This window comes from Cupressus sempervirens, chromosome 5 (genome assembly GCF_028749045.1).
Source record: "Cupressus sempervirens isolate cs-2001-9-10 chromosome 5, ASM2874904v1, whole genome shotgun sequence".
Lineage (NCBI taxonomy): Eukaryota > Viridiplantae > Streptophyta > Pinopsida > Cupressales > Cupressaceae > Cupressus > Cupressus sempervirens.
The window spans coordinates 852,712,485-852,736,820 of NC_143122.1; positions in this window are offsets into that span (position 1 = coordinate 852,712,485).

Sequence of the window (24,336 nt, forward strand, 5' to 3'; positions counted from 1 at the left end):
GACCCATGCGGGGTCCCACCGGGTGTGCCAAAATGTATATGAGCAATGTTAGTATGCTAATAGAAATCAAATTTAAATAAAGCTTCTACAAACTAAACAAAATTCATAAACTTCAAGATAGACTAAGATGAGCTCTCAATTGAGAATATGAGCCATTAATGGGCTCTCTCAATGAGAAGCTCTCTTGTTGAGTGGCTTTATCTAAATGGATAGGATGTATGCTCAATATGCTTCCAAAGGCTTCAATGGATGATTGTGGATTTTTGGTGTGGATAGATGGCTTTAGTATGAATTTGGCTCTCAAAATAGCATTATAAATTTACTTCATGGATTGTGTTAAAATGGCTTGGGAGAGGATTCCTTAAATAGGCAAAGGGATTGAGGGATCAAGGGCTAGGATGCAAGGATGGGAAAAAGCTCATGGAGGGCTTAGATTGCATGAGAGGAGAGCACATGGATTGTGCTTCCTTACAACCAATCAGGGAGTGACACATGTCACAGGGTGAGAGGATGGAGGAAAGGGCAAGGATGAGTCAACAAAGGAGGCTCAAGTGATAAAATCTTCATAAAGACCCTTCATAAGTGCTTTGTAAGAACATTTATGACTTTGTGGGCTTTATATAATTTTGTGGTTGAGGATATTTGTGAGAGATACCATGCAATTCGAATTTGAGAGTTTAGGGGGGTTTTAAGCTTGCTTAGGGTTGAAAAAAAGATTAGAGGAAGGGTTAGAGATGGCTTAGGACTAGGCAAGTGGATGGCAAGTGGATTGCAATTAATGAGGGTGGGTGAAGGAGGAGATATTTGTTAACTTTGGCTTGAGTTAGCAAGTCTTAACCCATGTTTAGGGAATGTGACAAGGTTAGGAGGGGATTAGGATTAGGGTTAAAGACATATTCTAGAAGAGTCTAGGCTTTGGATGAGGATGAAGACTTTCTAGAAGAGTCTAGAACTTCCTAGGATAAGATTTTATGAAATAAATAAAGTTTTATTTATTTCAAGGGTTTGGGTTGAGGAGATATTTATTAAAATATTTTTAATAAACATGAAGATTAATATTTAATCTTGATTAAATATTTTGAGTTGGGATTAGGGGTAGGAAATGATGGGATTAGCCTTTAATTAAAATTAAAGAAGGATTAGAAGATTTTGGAAGAGGTTAGTGGTCTTAAGGAAATTGGCCAAGTTTTGGGCAAAAAAATTTTTTATTATTTATTTTCGGTTTTTTGGTCAATTTATTAATTAAATAATTAATAAATAAGGAAATAATGTTTAAATAAGATTTAAACATTTTTGGGAGGGATTCCTTAATTAAATATTTTTAATTAAGATAAAGGGATTTAATGGCATAAAAATTAATTAATTAATAAATGATGATGTCATCAGGACTTTTTCAGAAAATAAAAATACTTTATTTTCTAAAGGATTTTTCGTCAATTTATTAATTAAATAATTAATAAATAAGGAAATAATGTTTAAATAAGATTTAAACATTTTTGGGAGGGATTCCTTAATTAAATAATTTTAATTAAGATAAAGGGATTTAATGGCATAAAAATTAATTAATTAATTAATTAACTAATTCATTAATAAATGATGATGTCATCAGGGATTTTTTCAAAAAATAAAAATACTTTATTTTCTAAAGGATTTTTAGGTGTCTACACCTAATTGCATTCTAGAGGTCAAAGACTTGTTATGTTTTTTATTTGAGTTTATTGAAAGATAAAAAAATTAAAAAAAGGATATCAAAAGATGAAAATAATAGTTTATGGAAAAGGCTGAATTGGTAAATCAAACACTAGTTGTAATATTTGAATTGCCATAGCTAGACATGGGGAAAAAGTGTTACAGATTGGATGTGATCCCAAAAAAGATGGTACTTTTACTCTTATAGGATTTTTGGTACCTACAATTATAGATACTTTGCAGTCCAAAGATTATTACATTTTTTATTTGAGTTTATTGAAAGATAAAAAATAAAGAAAAGGAGATCAAAAGATGAAAATAGTGGTTTATGGAAAAAGGTCAAAGACTTGTTATGTTTTCCCATAGAGTGAAGTGTTAGTGTTTTCCCATATCAAGACATGTAAGCCATTAATGGTCCAATTAAATGATTGAGAAGTCCATGAGGCACTATGTTTACAAATAAAATAAAAAGGATCTTAATGAGGAGAATGCATATAAATGAGTGAAAGATTTTTAGGAAAGTAAATAGGTAATCTTCTTCCAAAAATGAGAAAGATTAAATCGGACTACTTTCTATTGGTGTCTGAATGTATTGTTCAGAAGGCATTCAATCAAGTAATTGCCTCATTATTATTTTGATTAGATTGGACAAGTATTGAATTAGGTTCACATCTTTTTTCTCAGAATTTGATTACAATAAACACTTTCTTCTAACATTTTGAAGGTAATATTTGTCAAATCATGATGAGTTTGATATTCAGAAAATGACTCATTGAAGACTACTCCTTGGGTTTATTAATATACCTTGTCACAGTTAATCATGACACCAAAGTTGAGCAAGAATGGAGAGCTTGATTTAGCATCAATCTACTTCGAATATTTAGAATGTTACCAAAATAGATAAAAAAAATCTTAAGCTCAAAGGTGGTTTCAAGTTTGATGAGGATGTAAAAGCTAAATATGAAGCAACTAAAATCTAGTATGAACATAGACCATTTAATGATGTGGTAGCCTATACTTTGAAGAGTGATGGTGTTGATTGGGCATGTAAAATTTAGGATGATGTTGATACTACAACCAAATCCATGTGTCTTCCTTAAAGATAATGACCCCATGAAAAGGGAATAATGGCTCTTAAGATATTTGAATATGTAGGCTATTAATTAAAATGTGCCTACACATGGAGATTTTTTCTTTTGGTTCCTATTGTCTTCAGTGAGGGGCAACACATGTGTTCTAGGAGGGTCACTTCCTTTTGTTTGTAGGGATTTCTCAAGGAAATGCTTTTGTATTTCTTTTTAGCACCTTGCTACAAAAGCTCCAATAAATCTACAGTATTTTCATGATGATATGTGACTCATAAGATGACTTGGATTTGGAAGAGGCATATTGCCTTTGTCATGGAGTTTACCAAGCACATTAAAATGCTAATGAAATTATTTCTTTGAAGAAGCCAAAATTGTTGAAAAGTTCTTCTTTTTATCTACTCCCTCTATTGGCATTTTTCCCTTTGTACTATTTCTAGTCCCTTAGATCCTTGTTGGTCTCTTGTTGGACATTAATAAATTCATCTTATCTTATCTAAAAGTTTATTGTGCCAGTAGTGCCTTCCTCTCACAACCCATGAGCCATAAGGCATGAAAAGAAGGACATTCCAATTAAGTTGCTTAGAGCTATGAGCTGCAACCCATAAATGGGAGGGTTTTCATTGTTGTATATAGCATTTTCATTGCATTGCATTTTTTTTTTTGAGGAGATTTTCCTGGTAGGGGACTATTATCTTAACCGTTGAGTGGTTTTTTGATTAAAAAGGAAAATATTTGTTGTTTGGCCTTGTACATATTCTAAATCAACCCTAAAAGGTCCACTCACCATCTACCTAGACATTTTTTTTCATCCATGCTATCTAACATACAATTTCAAATTCTAGAAAAGGACCCTTGTTGAAACATGAATGCGATAGTGTGGTGTTGATGACCACAGTCATTCTAGGAATTACATCTATAAGGAGCTTCTTAGATGTTAGAAAATTTATGTGATCATCATAATGCATCACCTGTGGTTTTGACCAAGCATGTAAAAAAGAAATAGAAATCATCCATATTGACTAAAAAAAGAGGTGGCCATATCTTTGTGAGGACATGCAGTGTAGTTCTTTCTTGTGGAATGTATTTTGGTCAATATCTAAGGGTCTCTATAAAAGGCATTCAAGGCACTGTCAGACTCCTAATACCATGCCACTAAAAGGAAGAAGAGCAACATGAACACCCACAATGGAAAATGTGAGGAACAATGGAAGTTTTATCCCACATTGCCTGTGTTAGGGGTCTATTTGTAGTTTTTATATCCAATCGCTCTACTACTAAATATCTTAAAGGCCATGAGCTTTTGACAAGAAGGAGCTTTCTCTCATGGGGGCTAGTTTGACTAATTCAAACTTAAGAAATTTTTTGAATGGATGACCTAACATGGCATGATGACGTGGATTTATAACTAACCAATAAGCAACATGTGATATCTAGCTGAATGAATCATAGAATGACACATGGTAGGGCACTTAGTATTTGGCACAATTCTCAAGGTGCCAATATGACATAGCAGGCCATGTATTGCAAAGGTGTATTCTTGCATGTGATGTGGTAGTTATTGAATGTGCATGTGGGAAATCATCTAGCTAACATGTGGCAATAGGGATTCATCAACAATGATGTGGTAGGAGTAGAGGTCCAACTAGTAATAAGGTGCCATGTGGTAGTGAGGTAGTAGGCATTAGATAGATGATGATGTGGTGCTAAGTGGACAATTGGAGAACCAATGAGATATTGACAAGTGAAAGTGTCTCAAGGACCAATCATAGGTTTCCACATAGCACCCAGTGGTAGGTGACATGGAAGACATTGACCAATGTCATACTACCACATGGCATAAACAATCAAACTTTAGTTGACTCGGATGCATGGGTAAAGGAAAAATTCAAAAGTGGTGAAAAATAATTTTTAATGTTTTTCTTCAAATTCATGTGGAGCATGATTTTTAAATCAAAAGAATTTTTATTCTAAATTTCAATCTTTAGAAAGATTTTTTATTTTTAAAAAAATCAAGTGTAGACCTATGAGGTCAATCTTGGAGCCTAATTTTCATTTTGATCCCATAGGGATTTCTCATAAGCTGATATATAACTATTATATATCACCAAAATTGGGAGAGAATGAACTTTCCATTTTTGGATCTTGTTTTTGTATAGAAGGCCACTAGTTCAAGTTATGATAGGATTTTTCTCAGGTATCCCTTTTTTAGTTTCATTTAGTTGGGCTAGTTGAGATTTGATTTCAAGTTAAATGGTGAACTAGATAAACATCAAAGGCAATATGAATGCAGTTAAGGGAAAATTTTGTTCCCTGCAATTTAGTTTTATAAAGGTATTATCAGCATTTCATATGAATTTTAGATATTTGGGCAACACAAGATTTTTCATCATTCATAAGAGATATTGTCAAGTTTGTTATAGAATAATGATGAAAATTATATCAAATTTAGTTTTAGAAAGACAAGAGTTTTTTTTACTAAAATACAGAATGAAGATTCAAGTGGACACATGTCACTTCTAGATTAGATCTAAGATTACATTCCTTTCCTATATCTCTCTCTTCTTGATTCATTGTAAGGGTTGGTAGTTTTCACTGTGAGACCAAGGGTTGGTTCTAATTTGTCTATGAGACAACATTGTTTGATCCAGAGTTGTGATTCCACAACATTTCTTGAACACTTTTCTCTCTCTTGTATGAACAATAGTAGTTGACCTAATATAGATAGTTCTAATCTATTTAGTATTTTTATGAGCTATTTTTATGCATCTAGAATATATAGTTTCAAAGGAACACATACAACTAAGGAAGAATCTTCTTAGTTGCATTTTGATTTTCATCTCTCATCTCTATAATTTGCAATGTTTTGAGGTTTAGGAACAAAGAACTTAGAGTCATTTGTATCTACTTAATGTTGTATATCTAATATATTTTTCTGTTGAAATAAAGGGCCAAGTAAATGCTTGATATATTTGATAGGGTTGTTGGTTATTTGAGAAGGATACTTCATGAGAATGAGGTCCTTATGAACACCGATGTCTAATTCACAAAGTGATAAGATACATCTCATATCTTGATGTATGGAATATGTCAATGGTATCAAAGGTGTATGTGTGTGATTTATACAACTACCTAATAGATAAGGCATTGATCAGCTATAAGGTCAACTTGTTCTTATTGCTACATATTTGGGGATTTGTTGAAATCAAATTTAATCAATCATTCATTTCCCTTTCCATTTAAGAGCTGAAATGTGATGCCCTCACTTAGATTATCAATTTATTAGGTTATGTAATTATATAATTCATGTCTAGTATCTTTGCATAGGTGTTGGAAGAATAAGGGTTTTATCTTCTTTGTTAGATTCAAGTGTATGTTTTAGCATTGGTACCATATAAGTAAATCCTAAGGTCCACCCACCTAGGCTTTGTAGAGCTTGTAGTAGAAGAAGGGTATAGCCTTATAGTTCACTTGATATCTAAAAGGATATGTTGAGGATGGGAAGTAGCTACCTCTAAATGTGTTTTGTCCTATCCTCATTGGGGTAATTTGAAACCAGGATGCTTCAAAACACCAACAAAATGACAACTCTAATGGGGAATGTATTGAATCTGAATGGTAGAGAAACCTTGAGAATTTGAAAAAGGAGATTCAATACAATAGGAGAAGTGCACGAAAATAGTTGCAATAATAATATTTCTGTTGTGTTTTCTAGTTGCTTACTCCAAGTTATGCACCCGAGTGAAGTTTTGATCATTTGTAGTACTAGCTTTGAGGGTTGAGTGTAAATTGTATAGTTATTGGATTCCATCTTCAATCAATTCAGCCAGATTTGGTTTTCAAGGTGTTGTCATAAAGTTAGAGTCAAAATTGTTTTAAAATTTTTTCCCTCTTTGAGAATTTTGATGATTTGCAAGTCCGATAAGTTGAAAGTTCAGTTCAGATATGTCATGTTAAAAACCATGTTTTAAATCTTTCTCATGATTGTGAGCAACAACTCTCAAAAAAATATTTGTACTGGTGTAGATTGGTTCTATGAAAATGTTTTCAAGAGTTTTGAACTTAGTTGTGTAGATCTAAAAGTTTTGTAAGAAGATGTAAGCAAGAAAAGAGTATATATGAGTTCTTGACTGATAAGTTTCAAAGTGTTGTATGTGATGTTTTGTCATAAGAAATTTGAATTTTAAGAATGAATCATAGTGCTGATTTCATTTAGTTCTCCTCATAGAGATGGAAACTCTACTTTTTTTTTATCAATGGTGTAAAAAAATGAAGTTTGCACCTATGCCAAGTCAGCAGATTGAGTTTGCAAGCTTCAACACTCAAGGTATCTTCCATTTTCATGAGATTTTCTTTCCATGAAAGTGAGTTCTACAAAAGGTTCTCTATCAAGTGGTTTGATACACCTCAAAATACTTTGTGAAGGATAGATTCAACAAATACTTTTATATTTTGAAGGATGTTTGGAGTTTAAATTGGTAGACAAATTTTCAGATTTTCTATAAGTAATAAATTTTGAAAGTAAATTTGGTGAATGATTCACAAGTTTGCACAAAATGGAAAATTTCTTCTCACCTTGTATGTAACTCATGAATAAAAATTGTAGATCTATATCTACCAAAAGATATATGCCATTGTTTTTTGATGGCATTCATGTTTTCACAAACCCTATGCCATATGATCTTAGAAAGCATTGTCCTAATTTTGGTGGGAACCATGAAAATTTAGCTATTCATCATGTCTAGATGTTTAGTAATTTGATTGGTGATTTTGATATTGCTCATGAAGACATGCATATTAATTTTTTTGTTCAAACTTTAGAAGGTGATGCTAGATATTAGTTTTACTTTCTACTAACATGTTCTATTTCATCTTGGGATGAATTAAATTAAGCCTTCATGAAGTAGTTCAGGGAAAGAATAAGCATCTTTGATTTTTTTGAGAAGTTTTTGAAGATCCAAATTAGGAATGATGAATTAGTTCCTAAATTTAATATTAGATTTGTAAAAGTTTTAAATGAAATTCCTAAAAATTGTAAGTTGGATGATCAAGTGTGTTTAGTGGTTTATCTTGATGCATTTGATAAAAAGATGAGTTATCTATTGAGAGATAAATAACTCAAGACTTTGTATCAGGCATTCATGATAGCTATAGAGATTGAGAACAATATAAAGTATGGCTTAACTAAGAGTAATTTCTCCATAAATGTTTGTAGGTAAGATGAGGTTCAAAGGAGAAATCAATGTCATAAAGAGTGCTCAATTTTAGATCAGCATAAAGGTACTATTATTTTTGCAAACAATCTTGTTGAAAATTCAAAATCACAAACATGTAAAGTTGAAGATGAAGTTTCTTGGTTGCAAAGAAGAATTGATTCTTTTCTTGCTAAACAAAATGTACATGTTTATATTACTTTAGTAGTAGATAACGCAGTTAGTTCACTTGATTAATTAGATATGCAAGAAATTATTTTAGTTGTAGCTTCTCCTATTGATGGTTTTCTTTGTGTTGAGAATGTAACTAATCATGAAGTTGCAAGGCATTCATCTCAATTTTATGAGGGTGAAGAGGCTGAAAGTTGTGTTTCAAGTGTTGTAAACAATGTTGCTGATCTGATATACTATGAAGAAGCATCATATGAAGAAGATGATGAAAGTGGTTACTCGAGTCAAGAGGAGGACAATGATAGCACATATTCATCTTCATATAAATGTGATACAAATTAGGAAGAAGAAAGAAATGATGGAACTGAGTGCTCTTATGCAAGTAAAGGTATGAGTTCTTTTTCTAAATCTAAAACTGAAGTTCCATCTCAGAATTATATAAATCAGCTTGAGGTTGGAACTTATGGAGAAGAGTTGTCTACACAATATTAGGATAAGGAGATCATTTATAAGGATGAATTACTTAGTTGTGTAGATGAATATCATAAAGTTGCATGGAGTAGTAATCAAAAAAATGCAAGTGATTCTAAGTTTGATGCATCAACACCTATTGATAAGTTAAGAGATGATTGGTTATCAAGACATTTCGATCATCTTAGAGAAGACAATGAAAGTAATATTGATTTATATTCTATGTTCTTCATTGATGGAGTGGATGGTGTGTATTTATGTGATGATTCTAATTTTTCTTCTTCATATGTTGAAAGTATCCATGACAATAATATTAGAAGTGGTTTCAAAGTTTTCATGAATCTATTGTATGGTGAGTATTTGGATGTTGATCAACACATCACTTGTTATAATGTCTAAAAGGGAGCTTTGCATGGAGTTATTAACCCACTTTTCAAAGAGAACATGGAATGTTTAGTTTTAGTTAATGTTGATCTTCATGATGATACATTGTCTTACTACTATAAGAGATCAGATTTTTCTTCTTGAAGGTGTGATAGTGATTATGATAATGATGTTGCATCTCATGAGATTGATAACAAGGTGTTAGAACAAGTTATGATTGAAAATCAACATACACATTGCTATAAGTTTTATAGTGAATACTCTAATATGATGGCTAATATATATTTTGATTGCAAAGAACCATTAGAGGACTCTAGATTAGTTTTAGAAATTGATAGAGATGACATTTTTTAATATGAATCTGATTGCTCATTTGAGTACCATCTGATTATACACAAAAACACACAATTTCAAGGTATGTATAATCTTTTTCCCCAAGTTGAATATGAAGCTTCTATATTCAAGATTGATAGCATGAATAATTCACTTGATGAAGAGGAGTTTCATTTTTATTTTGATATGTTTGAGCATGCTGATCTATAGCTTCATAATCAACAAGTTGTAGAAATTGATCATAGTTTTTATATGCATTATGAAAGTGAAGATCTATATTCAATTTTTCCAAGTGAGTTGAATTAGAGAGATAATCTGATTGGTGAAACTGATAGAAGAAATATTTCCAGCTTACCTCATGCACATTTAGATGAAAATTAGATATATGATAGAGGTAAAAAAATTTGTTGAGGTTTGGTGGCGTGACACCATCATTTGTACAGTTTAGGAGTAGTTGTTTTTGCTTTCAATAAAATTGTTTGAGTGAAGTTTTTGCAATCAAATGTGTGGTATGCTTCTTCTAGATATTTGAATCCTTTCCATGCCCACAAGGGACATGCATCCCTAGAAAGAGCCACTTTTGGGACTCAAAATTGAAGCCCTGATTTTGAGTACCATTTTAAAAATCAAGTCTTATAAACACTTTCTAATTCATGTGTACCTGGTTATCCTTTTGAAGCCTAAGAGGTGTCTAATGTTTCTAAAATATTCCACTCATCCAATGAAGATAAAATTTCATTTTGAGTCATTCTATAAAGCATTTTTTTTAGCAATATCCAAATCTACATTTTTGCCTAAATGTCAAATAGCGATAGGAGGCCTAGTTTGCAATTGAATATCTTGTGCATAGTAATTTTTCATGACCCACCACTTTAGGAGTATTTAGTATGCCCATTAGAGAACCTATGTTTCATATTTCAATTTGTTTCAACATGTATTGATTAGATTTTGAATCCCTCAAGTTTGTTGTTTACTGTTGTCATGCTGGTGCTAATTGTTTAGAATTCTAGGAGGCCCTATTTGACCAGTTATAAATTTGACCAAGTTGACCAAAATGATAAAATTCATTCTGCATTGTATTTTGTAGGTTGAAGACCTATTATTTTTTTTATTTGAGCTTATGATGAACCCATTTAATCAATTTTCAAAAGCAGTTCCATATAAAATTTGTAAAGTTTTACTAGTGTAATAAAGTACAAATCAATTGATACCCCTATTTGGGATGTCATAAGTATAAACTAGTGATAGGTGAGATTGAATGGATTATACTATTGTGTTCTACTCTTGACACTTTCTTGGGTCCATTTTGCTTGTGAAAATTGCTTTCTTGCTAGTGTTTCCAGTTTTGCAAATTTGAGTAGCACACTTTGACCACTTGCCAAATGTACCTAGTTATTCTTCATGAGCCCAAATCCAAGATTTATAGTATCATCATGAAAGTCAACTAGTGCCCTATTTTTTTTTCCTCCAATTTTTAGTTTTCCCTATTTTGAAAGATAGATCTAAATGTATTTTATTGTTTTTGACATGTTTGCTTGTAAACAGTTTTGAGAAGGAAACTTTGATAGTTAGTATCTTTTGAATGAGAATTATTCATGATATGATATTTGATAGGGTTAGAGAATTTAGAATAGAGACTCATTATATCACATCTTACAGCTTGATTAGATGTTTAAGTTAGTTTGTAAAGCCAGTCAAAGGACTTCTTGGCATGAAACTGGTAGTTTGTAGGAAAGTTTGAAATTCAAGTTTAAATGATGTGATAGTGATTGAATTTTGATCAAATCACTATAAGATGATTAATGGATCAATTTGATAGTTTAGTTGTTTGAAAATGAATTTTTTTTTAGCCAAAACCACTTTGGGGCCTCGATTAATTCTATCAAATTGATAAAGTGTCATGGGAATTAAATTGTCTGGATTATGACATTGAAGTTCAAATAGAGAGTGAAGTTTTACTATTTTCCCATATCAAGACATGCAAGATGTTATTGCTCCAATTAAATTATGGAGAAGTGCATGAGGCTCTACATTCACAAATTAAATAAAAGGATCTTAATGAGGAGCATGCATATAAATGAGGGAAACATTTGTAGGAAAGTAAATAGGTAATATTCTTTCAAATATGAGAAAGATTATATTGGACTACTTTATATTGGTGTTTGAGAGTATTTTTAAGAAGGCATTTAGTCAAGTAATTGCCACATTATCATCTTGATGAGATTGGAAAACTAGTGAATTAGGTTCACATCCTTCTTTTTAGAATTTAGTTACAATAAACACCTACTTCTAATAATTTAAATGCAATGGTTTTGAAATCATGATGAGTTTGATATTTGGAAAATGACTCACTAAATACTACTCCTTGGGTTTATTAATGTACGTTGTCATGGTCAATCATGATACCAAAGTTGAGCAAGAATGGAGAGCTTGATTTAGCATCAATCTACTTGGAATATTTAGAATGTTACCAAAATAGATTCAAAAAACTTAAGCTCAAAGGTGGTTTCAAGTTTGATAAGAATGTAAAAGCTAAATATGAAGTAGCCAGAATCTAATATGAACATAGACATTTTGATGAGATGCCAATCTATCCTTTCAAGAGGGATGGTGTTATTTGGGCATGTGAAAATTAGGATAATTTTGGTTTTTTACCTAAATCCACATGTCATTGTTACATATAATGACCCCATGAACAAGGAATAGTGGATTTTAAGCTATTTGAATTTGTAAGCTATTAGTTAAAATGTGCCTACACATGGAGAGTTTTATTTTTGGTTACTATTGTCTTCAAAGAGTGGCAACAAATGTGTTATGGGAGGGTGGCTTCCTTATGTTTGAATGGATTGCATATGGACATGCCTCTATATTTCCTTTGAGCACCTTGCCACCAAAGCTCCATCAGATTGGTAGTGTTTTCATGATGATACATGACTCATGAGAGGAAATGGATTTGGAAGAGGAATTCTACCTTTTTCATGGAGGTGACCAAGCATATTAAAATTCTAAGTAAATCATTTCCTTGAAGAAGTTAGAACTATTGAAAAATTCTTATTTTTATCTAAAAGTTTAGTATGCTAGTAGCACCTTCCCCTCACAACCCTTAAACCATAAGACATGGAGAGATGGACATTACAATTAAGCTGCCTGGAGTTGTGAGCTGCAACCCAAATACAGGACGGTGTTCATTTTTTTTTGTAGCTTTGTCATTGGCACTATATTTTGTGTAAAAGAGAGTTTCCTTGTAGGGGACTACCAGCTTAATTGCTAGGTGGTGTTATAATTAAAGAGGAAAATAATTGCTATGTGGCCTTGTACATATTCTAAATTAGATCTAAAAGGTTGACTTACCATGTACCCCAACATTTTTGTTCATCCATGCTATGCAACATATTATTTCACATTCAAGAAAAGGATCCTTGCAGAAACATGAATGCAATAGTTTGGTGTTTAAGACCCTAGTCATTTGGAATTATGTCTATAAGGAGATTCTTAGATGTTAGCACATTTATGTGTTCATCATAATGCATCACCCGTGGTTTTGAAAGAGCATGTAAAAAAGGAGGAGGAATCATCAATTTTGACTACAGAAGGAGGTGGCCATATCTTTGTGAGGACATGCAATGTGGTTCTTTCTTATGGGATGCCTTTTGATTGATATCTAGGGGTCTTTGTAAGAGGCATTCAAGGCACTACCAGATGTCTAATACAACTAAAAGGAAGAAGAGTAGTGTAAACACCCATAGAGGAAAATGTGAGGAAGAATTGAAGTTTGATTCCACATTGCTTGTGTTAGAGGCATATTTGTAGTTTTTATATCCAAGCCCTATACTACTAAATGTCTTAAAGGCCATGATCTTTTGACATGAAGGAGCTTTCTTGCATCGGGCCTATTTTGACTAATTTGACCTCAAAATTTTTTTGAATACATGAGCTAACATGGCATGATGACATGGATTTTTGACTAACCAGTAGGTAACATGTGGTATCCAACTCAAAAAATCATAGAATGACACATGGAGGGACACTTTGAATGTGGTATGCTTCTCAATGTGCCAATGTGGCACTGTAAGCCATGTGTCACAAAGATGAATTCTTACATGAAATGTGATAGTTGATGATTGTGCATGTAGGAAAGTACCTAGTTGAAACATGGTAGTAGGCCCCAGTTGGTGAAGATATGGTGGGGGTAAAGGTCCAACCAATAATAAGGTGCCACATGGCACTGAGGTGCTAGGTGTTAGACAGAGGATGACATAGCATTGAGAAGACAAGAAGAGAGTGAATGAGATATCAACACATGGCAATGTTTTAGGGACCAATTAGAGGGTTCTATGTGGTGCCCAATGGCAGGTGACATGGTAGATGTTGAGCAATGGCATGCTGTCATCTGGCATAAATAGTCAAAATTTAGTTGACTCAGATGCATGGGTAAAGGAAATTTTCAAAAGTGGTGAAAAGTATTTTTTAATATTTTTCTTCAATTTCATGTGGAGGTTGATTTTTGAATCAAAAGGCCTTTTATTGTAAAGTTTAATATTTAGAAAGATTTTAAATTTTTAAAAATTTAAGTGGAAACCTATGAGGTTAGTCCTAGAACTTGATTTTCATTTTGATCCCCTAGGAATTTCTCATAAATGGATATATGACTATTAGGTATCACCAGAACTAGGAGATAATGAAATTTCTACTTTTCTTGCTCTTTTGTATACAAGAGGCCACTTGTTTAAGTTATGATAGGATTTGTCTCAAGTATCCCTTTTTTAATTTCATTTAGCTGCGGCAGATCAGATTTGATTTCCAGTGATATGGTGAACTAGATGAACATTAGAGGTAGTATGAATGTAGTTAGGGGAAAATTCTATTACCTCCAAGTTAATTGAATCAAGGTATTATTAGCATTTCATATGCATTTAAGATATTTGGGTAACACAAGGATTTTCATCATTCAGAATAGATATTTCCAAGTTTGTTACAAAATAATGATGAAAACCTACCATATTTAGTTTTAGAAAGATAGGAGGTGATTTTATAATAATAGGGAATGAAGATTCAAGTGGACACATGTCACTTCCAGATCAGATCTAGGATTACATTCCTTTCCTATACCTCTCTCTTTTAGATTCATTGTAAGGGTTGGTAGTTTTCACTATGAGACCAAGGGTTGGTTTTGGTTTGTTTATGAAACCACATTGTTGGATCTAGAGCTAAGATTCCATCACATTTATTTAGCATATTTTTCTCTCTTTCATGAACAATAGTAGCTAAGCTAATATAGATAGTTTTGATCTATCTAGTGGTTTTATGAGTTGTTTGCATGCATATAGAATATATAGTTTCAAAGGAACAAATACAAATGAGCAAGAATATTTTTAGTTTCATTCTAATTCTCATCTCCTATCTCTATAATCTACAATGTTTTGAGGTTTAGGAATAAATAACTTAGACCCATTTGCATCCCCTTAAGGTTGCATGTCTAATATATTTTGTTTGTTGGAAACAAGGGCCAAGTAAATGCTTGATATATTTGACAGGGTTGTAGGTCATTTGAAAAGGATACTTCATGAGAATGAGGTCTTTATGAACACTTATTTCTAATTCACAAAGTGATAAGATAGATCTATTATCTTGATTTATGGAATATGTCAATGGTATCATAGATGTATGTGTGTGATTTGTGGAATTGCCCAATAGATAATGCACTGATCAACTATAGGATCAACTTGTTCTTACTACTACATATTTGGAGATTTGTTGAAATCAAATTTAATAAAGCATCTATTTCCATTTCCATTAAAGAGTTGAATTGTGATGCCCTCACTTAGCTTATCAATTTCTTAGGTCATATCATTAGCTATTTTATGCTTGGGATCTTGGCATAATAGTTAGAAGAATAAGGGTTTTATTTTCTTTGTTATATTCAAGTGTATGTTTTAGCACTGGTACAATATAAGTGAATCTAAGGTCCACCCGCATAGGTTTTGTAAAGCCTAAAGTAGAAGATGTGTCTAGTCTTATAGTTAGCCTAGTGTCTGAAAGGGTATGTTGAGGATGGGAAGTAGCTACCCCTAAATGTATTTTTTTCTCATTAGGGTAATTTCAAATGGGGATGTTTTAAAACACCAATAGTATGGATACTCACCATATGCAAAATATTTTAAGGTATTTGGAAGCAAGTGCTATATTCTTAAGGATTTCAAGAATTCTAAGTTAGATGCTAAAAGGGAAGAAGGAATATTCCATGGCTATTCCACAAGAAGTAAACCTTATAAGTGTTTAAATACTAACACTAAAAAAGTTGTTAGAAGTGGAAATGTGATGTTTGATGAATATACAAAGGTACATAAATTTAAACCTATGATGGAACTAGAGGAGTAAAAATATTTTGTATACTTTTGTGAAGGTATGTCTTCTAATGAAGATGTTGAAAATAAATGTGCAAATCAACAAAAAGTTTCAATGATTGTCGAGTCACATACAATGAATATTGAGTTGTATTCAAGAACTAAGCTACAATCAAAAACTAAGTTGTAGACATCAGATGAGGCTCATTCCAATTCTAATATTATTATACATGAAAGAGATGTTGACTTACCTGATATAGAATTACATAGTGATTCAAAAGTTGATAGAACTAATGAGTAAGCTAGAGCAAAACCAAGATTGTCAAAGTATGTCAAAAGACATCACCCTAATTTGGAAATTATTGGAGATAAATATGTTAGAATAAAGAAAATAAAAAAGAAGGGATGCATGTTGGCTAACCATGCATGAACCTAAAATAGTGAAAGATGCATTAGAAAATGAGAATTGGAGTAAAGCCATGAAAGAAGAGATTGAGAAGATTGAGAAGAAAGGGAAATGGAATCTAGTTCCTAGACAAGAGGACAAGAATGTGTTTGGAACCAAGTGGGTGTATAGAAACAAGTTAGATTAAAATGGAAAACTCACAAGGAATGAGGAAAGATTAGTTTGCAAAGGGTATGCACAATGAGAAGGAATAGACTATGGAACATTTTCTCCTGTTGCAAGATTGGAAGGAGTAAGAACTCTACTTTCTTACTCTAAATACAAAGGTTTCAAAATTTATCAAATGGATGTTAAGTTAGAATTTTTTAAGTGCATATTAGAAGAGGAGGTTTACATTGAAAAACTAGAAGAATTTGTTGATTCTAATACGGAGAAAATGGTATGTAGACTAAACAAAGATTTTTTATGGTTTAAAACAAGCCCCAATAGAATGGTATAAAAGGCTTCACAATTATCTTGTAAAAAATGGATTTGAGAGGACTAATGATAACAATAATTTGTACTTGAAGATAGAAGAAGGTAAACGTATTTTACTAGCTTAAATTTGCATTGATGATATCATATTTGGAGGTCAAAATGGATTATGTAAGGCATTTGAAAATGAAATGAAGAAAGAATTTGAGATGTCTATATTTGGAGTGATCAATTTTTTTATTGGTTTCCAACTATATCAAATGAAGTATGGTATATTTATCATCCAGTTTAAGTACGTGAAGAAAGTATTTTTTTTTTTTTGGATAAGAAGATTCCAAACCAATTAGAAAATCTCTAGTGATAGGACACAAGTTTCCAAAGAGTGATGATTTACCTGATGTGAATCAAATATTGTATAGGTCTATGATTAGAAAATTGCAATATGTAATACATAAAAGACCTAACATTATACTCTCTATTGGGATGTTACAAGATTCTCTATTAATCCTAAGGAGAATAATTTGATGGTTGTTAAGAGAATTATGAGATATATAAATGGAATAGAAAATTATGATCTATGCTACAAGAAAAATGAGAAATTTGAGTTGAGAGCCTACAATTATATTGATTAGGTAGGAAACATTGATGAGAAAAAGAGAAAAAGTTGAAGATATTTTCTATTACAAAAAAGGTTGCTTACCTAGACCAACAAGAAACAAAATTACATATCTCAATCTACTATTGAAGCTAAAAATGTTTCTATTGTAGGAAATTGTACAAATATTGTATGGATCAGACAACTACTCAAAGGTATGAAGGCAGAAATCACTAAACCTATGGTACTTTATTGTGATAATACAAGTGTTATAAATATATCAAATAACCCTGTGATGTGTACAAAGACTAAGCACATTACAATCAAGTATCATTACTTGAGAGAATTAGTTCAAGAAAAAGAAATGAGGATGTAATATGTGAATACAAAAGAGTAGATAGCTAATATCTTCACAAAATATTTATCTAAGGATGACCATGAGTATCTAAGAGTTAAACTAGGGGTGATACCCCTATCCAAAGATACTTAAGAAGAATGAGTAGTGCCCTACATCAACTAAATTGAATATTGTATATTATAATTTGATGTGGTTGATATTACATTAGGAGCTTCCTAGAGTAATGGAGCCAAGTTAGAAGATTTATAGTCACATGAAAGTTGATAGAGGGAGTATGTTGAATTGATTATATCTACATATAGAGATGTAATGTCTTTGGCATTGTTGTCAAAGAGGGGGATAGTTTAACTAATGTTTACTAAAGGGGATCTAATTTTTACTAAAGGTATACCTCATGTCTACTAAAGGGAGGTCTTGATGTTTACTAAAGGGAGATTTGATGTTTAGTGAAGGGAGATAGTGTACCTAAATATATAAGATAGAAATACACATCTACCTAGTAAGAGGGAGAAAGTACTAAGCTAGATATAAGTTAGATGGAGAAGATGAAGTAGAGGAATTTGACAAAGCTCACATTACCCTACATAGAGGAAGGAAATATACTACATTATTAGAGGGAGAAATTTCAAAGATTTATTTTCTTTTTGGTATTGGTTTGCCATTAAAGCCAAAGATGGAGATTGTTGATATAAGATTCTTTTGAAGTGAAAATTTTGTATATTGATTCTATAGTATATTGATTATCTACTTAAATTATAGAATGAAAGATTACTAAAGTTAAAATTGGAAGAAGATCGAGTATGAAAAGTGTCTATTAAGCCTTGCCAAGTAGCTTGTACAAGTTTACTAGAAATTAGTGGAAGTTGAGTGAAAAATAGTGCAAGTCAAGTGATTGTCACTATATGCCAAGTAATGTTTACTTGATGTCATGCATTAGTTTACTTTAGTGTTTTTCAAGTAAACTAGTGTTGGCTAAGTAGAAGAACAATATAGAAGTTGAGTGACAACATATTGATGTCGAGTGCCAGTATTCATGTTAAATCAAAGATTTGATGAATCTCAACTAACTATTTTATTTTCTTAAAATGTGTAAGCATCTGGAAGATAAATATGATGAGTTTGTGGCATAAAATTCAAGGTAAACCATTTTGAGGTGAACTCAAGGAAGACTTTACAAGAATTTAATAGAGGAATTAAATGGATAACTTGGTAAATTTAGTGTATCCTAGCTTATCCTACCTAACCATAAAATGGATGGTTGTCATTAAGCATAAAAAGATCTTAATTCTTTATTTATAGAGAGAGTTGGTCAAAATAAAATGTTTTCATGTACAAGAACCTAAGGAAGATAAGGAGTCTAGGGTATTTTGTTATTCAGTGGCCAAAAAGATTGCATTTGGCATGAAAGAAAGAAGGCTTAAGAGTATGAATGCTTGAAGTATGAAAAAGCTATCAAAGCTAAAGTGTGTGAAATCTGAACAAAAACGAGGACTAAAATAAAGATCTTTAATCTACATGTGAGTTGTAATTTGTTATCAGATCAAACCTTATTGTTAGTTTCTAATAATTGTATTAGCTTGTGGTAAATCCTTTGGATTATGGTTGACCTATCAATCATTTGTAAATCCTTTAAGTGGGTGACATTCCAAGTGAATAGTCTAAAGTCCTCTAACTAGGTCACATTTAATATTTTGTATGGTAGCCTTTAAGAGGGTTGACCTTTCATAAGACATTACTTTAGAAGAGTGAGAATTAGTAGCATTTTATTGGCAATTTTTCCCAAATTGAGTTTCCATGTAAAATCCCTATGCGAAATGTTATATAAATCTATAATGTTTCATGTTTACATTTAGATACAAAGTTGATTTGACCTAGTATAATAACCTACAAATTTTAAATATTATATGATCTAATGGATGCATGCATAATAAGGTCTTTTAAATATCGGTTTACTATGAATTAAAAAGTTTTGTTTCTACATCTGGAACATGGATAACTAATTCAAGCCCACCTATTAGTTATTCTAAAGAGTTCCAACATATTCCTTATAAAATTCATTTTATAGGTTATGTAGTTCTATAAAAATTACGTATAGAATATATTTATGCACATTTTTCTTTCTATTATGTTTTATAATCAAATATAGAACTAATTTGTAGAGAAATTTTTGCATTCATCAAAAGTATTTCAAGTTATGATACATATGTGACCAATGGCCCTATATATCACTCCAACTATCAATGTGCTATGATGGTTGATGGCATCTGGATCTCTCTACCCTATGATACAAAGATGTAGATCTATGTGTCCATGTGTGGCTCCTTGATATTCTCATACCATGTGAACACTCTTGGGCACTCTATAAGTTAGCCATCAACTTCTCCTCCCTCTCTTTGTACATTCATATCTCTCATTGGATATATGAAAATATATCGACATGCCTATTGGTATCTTTGTAGACAAGAGAGGATTCTTTCTTGCTCTCTTGGAGTTAGTATAATGTGCATGTATCTTTCAAAATCTAGGATAGAAAGGTCCTCCACTCTGCTATGCAAGCTATAGAATGAAAAATATATTTAGTATTTTTTAAAATTAAAATAAATATTTAATAAAATCTCATATTTATTACATAGGTCTCTCTCCTTGACATCACTAAAAGATCTATATTGTGGAAGCATGGAGTGACTACCCTCTCCATTCTTGCTATGTATAGGCCTCACTGGTGGTGTCTCTGTGTGCATGCATGGAGGCCATCATGATCTTAGTGGTGATATATAAAAAATGTGTACATTTACACCAATATCACTGGTCAGTGGCATCTCCTCTACTCTCTCCTCCTCCTCATCTCTAACATCCTAATCCTCCTATTTTGTACCACTATCCCACTATGTCCTCTCTTAAAGACATGGATCACCTATAGGATAATCCTTAGAGGATATGGTGTGAGACCCTTATAGACTCTAGTACTTTATGTAATCCTAGCTCATGCCTAAATAGGTCACATCTAATGGTACCTCTATATCCTCTATCTCATTTACATCACTATTCTCTATGTCTATTATTGATGGTCAGAGTATGGTGTTGGGTCTCTAATAGTACCTCTTCAAATGTACATAGAGAAGTACTTATCTAGTGACTCATTGTAATAGGGTGAACTATTTCATCACCTGATCATAATAGTATGACATTACTATATGATTTTGATGACCCTCTAGCTACTTTTGTTTCTATGAATGTCTCATCTGGAATAATGTATTTGGCCACTCTATCATCTGGCAGTAGGCTCTCTATATCACATTTGTGTCTAGAATGTAGTATAGAATTATCCTCTAATAGTGGCTATCTCCAAACTACTAGACATTTCTCAGAGGATAAGAAAAGAATCTTGGTTTACTCTCATCTACCATCACTATAACACCCTATGGATGTGTACATATGAAATGCTCAAATAACCAAATCTACAATAGTGTGCATATCGATAAACTCTCTCTAGCATCCCATTAGTTGACATAGCTCATGGTATAACTAAGCTAACATGCTACAACCCCATGAGAACATGATCCTCTTGTTCTTCATCCTTTATATAAGATAGGTAAGAGATGTAGAAAATATGGTACCATTTGAGTTGGCTAACAAAACCAAGGATACTATACCAAGCATCACTCTCCATACTAAAGGTGTAGAATGTGATAGTATGGATGAAAAAAGAACTTGATCTGATTAGGTTCCCATTTGTGGAACTCATCCCAAGAAATAATGTTTATCTGCAAGGATCTAATTACAAGCTTACTATGCTCTAGTTCTAACAATATCACCTGAGACTAGAAGCTACAAGATCCTATAGACATCTTCTAGTATCACTATAATATCTCCTAATGGAAGATGGAAGGAGTAGGTATCCTCATCCCACCACTCTTTCATATCTAATAGAATGGATCAATGTATCCTAATCTATGGTAGGACTATTATTAAATATAGTCCTACATCTCTTAGTAGTTATATCTCATCCTCATTGAGTTTAGACAATCTCTCTCTGATGGTAACTAGAAACTCTCCAAAGGGGTACTCTCGAAGATGGACCATGTCCTATAAACAAAAAAAACATCATATTAGAATTCTACATCATCAAATTTGAAAATCCAACTTGACTAGGTCAAGGTCAACCTTAGTTAGAATAGGTTTTACCTTCCTACATCAAGGTTGACCTTCCTTGGTTAGGGTCTATTAGTGCTCAAAATTGTAGCCCAAATTTTGAGCATTGTTGAGAAAATTGAGCACTATAAATGCTTTTTAATGAGTTTGTACCTAGCTATACCTTTGAGGCCTAAGAGGTGTTCAATGCTTCTAGCACCTTCCATTCAGCTAGTCTATGTGTTCCATGAAGTTAAATTGACATTCGGAGTCATTTGGCGAAGTTCTATTTTGAGCCAGTGTCATTTCTGCATTTTCACCTAAGTGTCAAACAATGACATCAGGTTGTATTTGTGATTGAATATCTTGCACCCGAAAATGTTTTGTGACTCACCACTTTGGGATTATTTAGTGTCCATACTTGAGAACCTATGTTTTATATTTCAAGTCATTTCAAATCTGTTTGATTAGGTTTTGAATCCCTCAAAGTTGGTCAGTTACTATTTCATGCTTTTGTGCACTTTACACCTAATTTTGGGAGGCCCTGTTTGACATCTTGTAATTTTGACCCAATTGACCCATATGCTAAAATTCCTATCACATTGCATTATAGACATCAGAAACTTGTTACATTTCAAATTTCAGCTTATGATGAATTCATTTGATTTGTTTTCAAACGTGATTCCAAATGCAATTTCTATCTTTTACAAATGTCAACATTTGTAGATTTGTCGGAACCCCTGTTCGTGATGTCATAACTCAAGATCCGTAATTGCCTAGATCAAATGGATTGTACCACTATGTCTTACTCTAAAAATTCTTTGAGTTTTCCAATTTTTAAGTCTTGACGAATCCATTTGCATACTTTTTCAGGTCAATTCCATTTGCAAAAAATGTTATCCTGTCAGTGTTTCCAGTTTACAAATTCCAAGTAGCTCACTTTGACCACTCGCCATTTGCGCCTAGTTATTCATCATGAGCTCAATTTGTAGATCCATAATTTCCTCATGACATAGAACCAATGTCCCAATTTTTGTTTTCCCATGTACTCATTTGCCTAGTTTTCAAAGCCAAATCTGAACCTAGTTTATTCCTTTTTCACATATTTTCTTGCAGGCAGTTTTGAGAGGTCAACTTTGATAGAAAATATCTTTTGACCCCGAATTCATCATGAGACAAGACTCGACATGGTGCAAGTTTGTAGAACAAAGAGTTAGTGTGTCAATTTTGAAAGATCAGTCAAAGGTTTGGGTTAGTTTTTAAGGCCAGTCAATAGACTTTCTGGCATGAAATTGACAGTTTGCAAATTATGTAAAATGAGCTTCAAATTGATTGTTTAGCAGTTGGATTTGATTCTAGTCAGTATCAAATGATGAAAAGATCAATTCGGTAGTTCAGTTGTTTGGAAACAAAAAAAATTTAGTTGGACCCATTTTGGGGCCCAACTAATCTCGTCAGATTAACAAGGTGATAAAATAAGGTGGAGAGTTTTAATGTATTAAAGGAAAGACCTTATTATATGCCCTACACAAAAACTTGTGGAGCCTTTTCAGAAACGAGGCTTCTCATTTCTGAGAATCTCTCCAATTGGGTAAGATGGGTCTTACATTCATGAAGCTTTTTCGACAGTTATTTGCTAAGAAGGAGATGCACATTTTGAGGTATGTGTGACATTGAGGAATACAAGAAGATCTGTTTGGCATGTATGCACCTATTAAGCTTCTTCATATTCTGACATTCAAAAATGCACAAATTATTCCAACTGGAGTTCAATAATATTCAATTCCTAAGGTGAAAAAGAGGATCCTCTTTGTTTTTTTTAGGTTGTTGGTAGGAGTTTCCTTGGAGCTCCACCATTTTTTTCCTCCCTATTATGTTAGACCAGCCCATTGATGTCAATACAATTTCTCACGAGGATAAATGAATGAGAATGAAATGTAGAGGCTCCTGAAAAAAGTGTGGTTGGACAAAGAAACCTTGCAAAAGAAGGGCAAGGCTGCCTTGATTTCCCACATCACCAAGTTGGAAACTGAGGAGAAGCCTTGCAAGTAGTAGCTAATCATAAGTTTGTTAGTGCAGAAAGACTACTACAAGATGTTGAAGCTCACGAAGATGAACTTTGAAGGCAGTGACAGTTGTTCAAGTCAGAGTGTGAAGCTCATGAGATTGGAGCTTAATAGAATGGGATGAAATTTTTGCTCAAATCACTCTTGTTCCTGAGGCAAAGAAAATCGATTCATTGTTTCCCAATAGTGAACTTTTATAAGCGGCATCATATAAGCCTCATGTGTACTCACTTTGCAAGATGCTTGTGGTTTCGAATACAAGAAGGATGGAGGAATTGATGAGGAGTTGTGGCATGCCTACGCTAGTCCTCTTATGACTGTCCCTCATGTTGGCGAGAGGGTTTATTACTTTCCTTAGGGTCACATCAAAAAGCTTGAAGCATTGACGAATTAGGGTGTTGATCTTTAGATGTCTCTATGCAATTTGCTGTCCAAGATCCTATGTCATGTAATTAACATGTTACTAAAGGCGAGAGGGAAACCGAGAACATGAATTGAGGAGCCCACATTGAGAAAAGAACAACCGTGCAAAATGGCAATTTTAACAAGGGGAATTTGGTAGTATAAGGGTGTCAGTTTTAAGCACAACCAAGAGGGATTGAGCATTAAAGCCAAA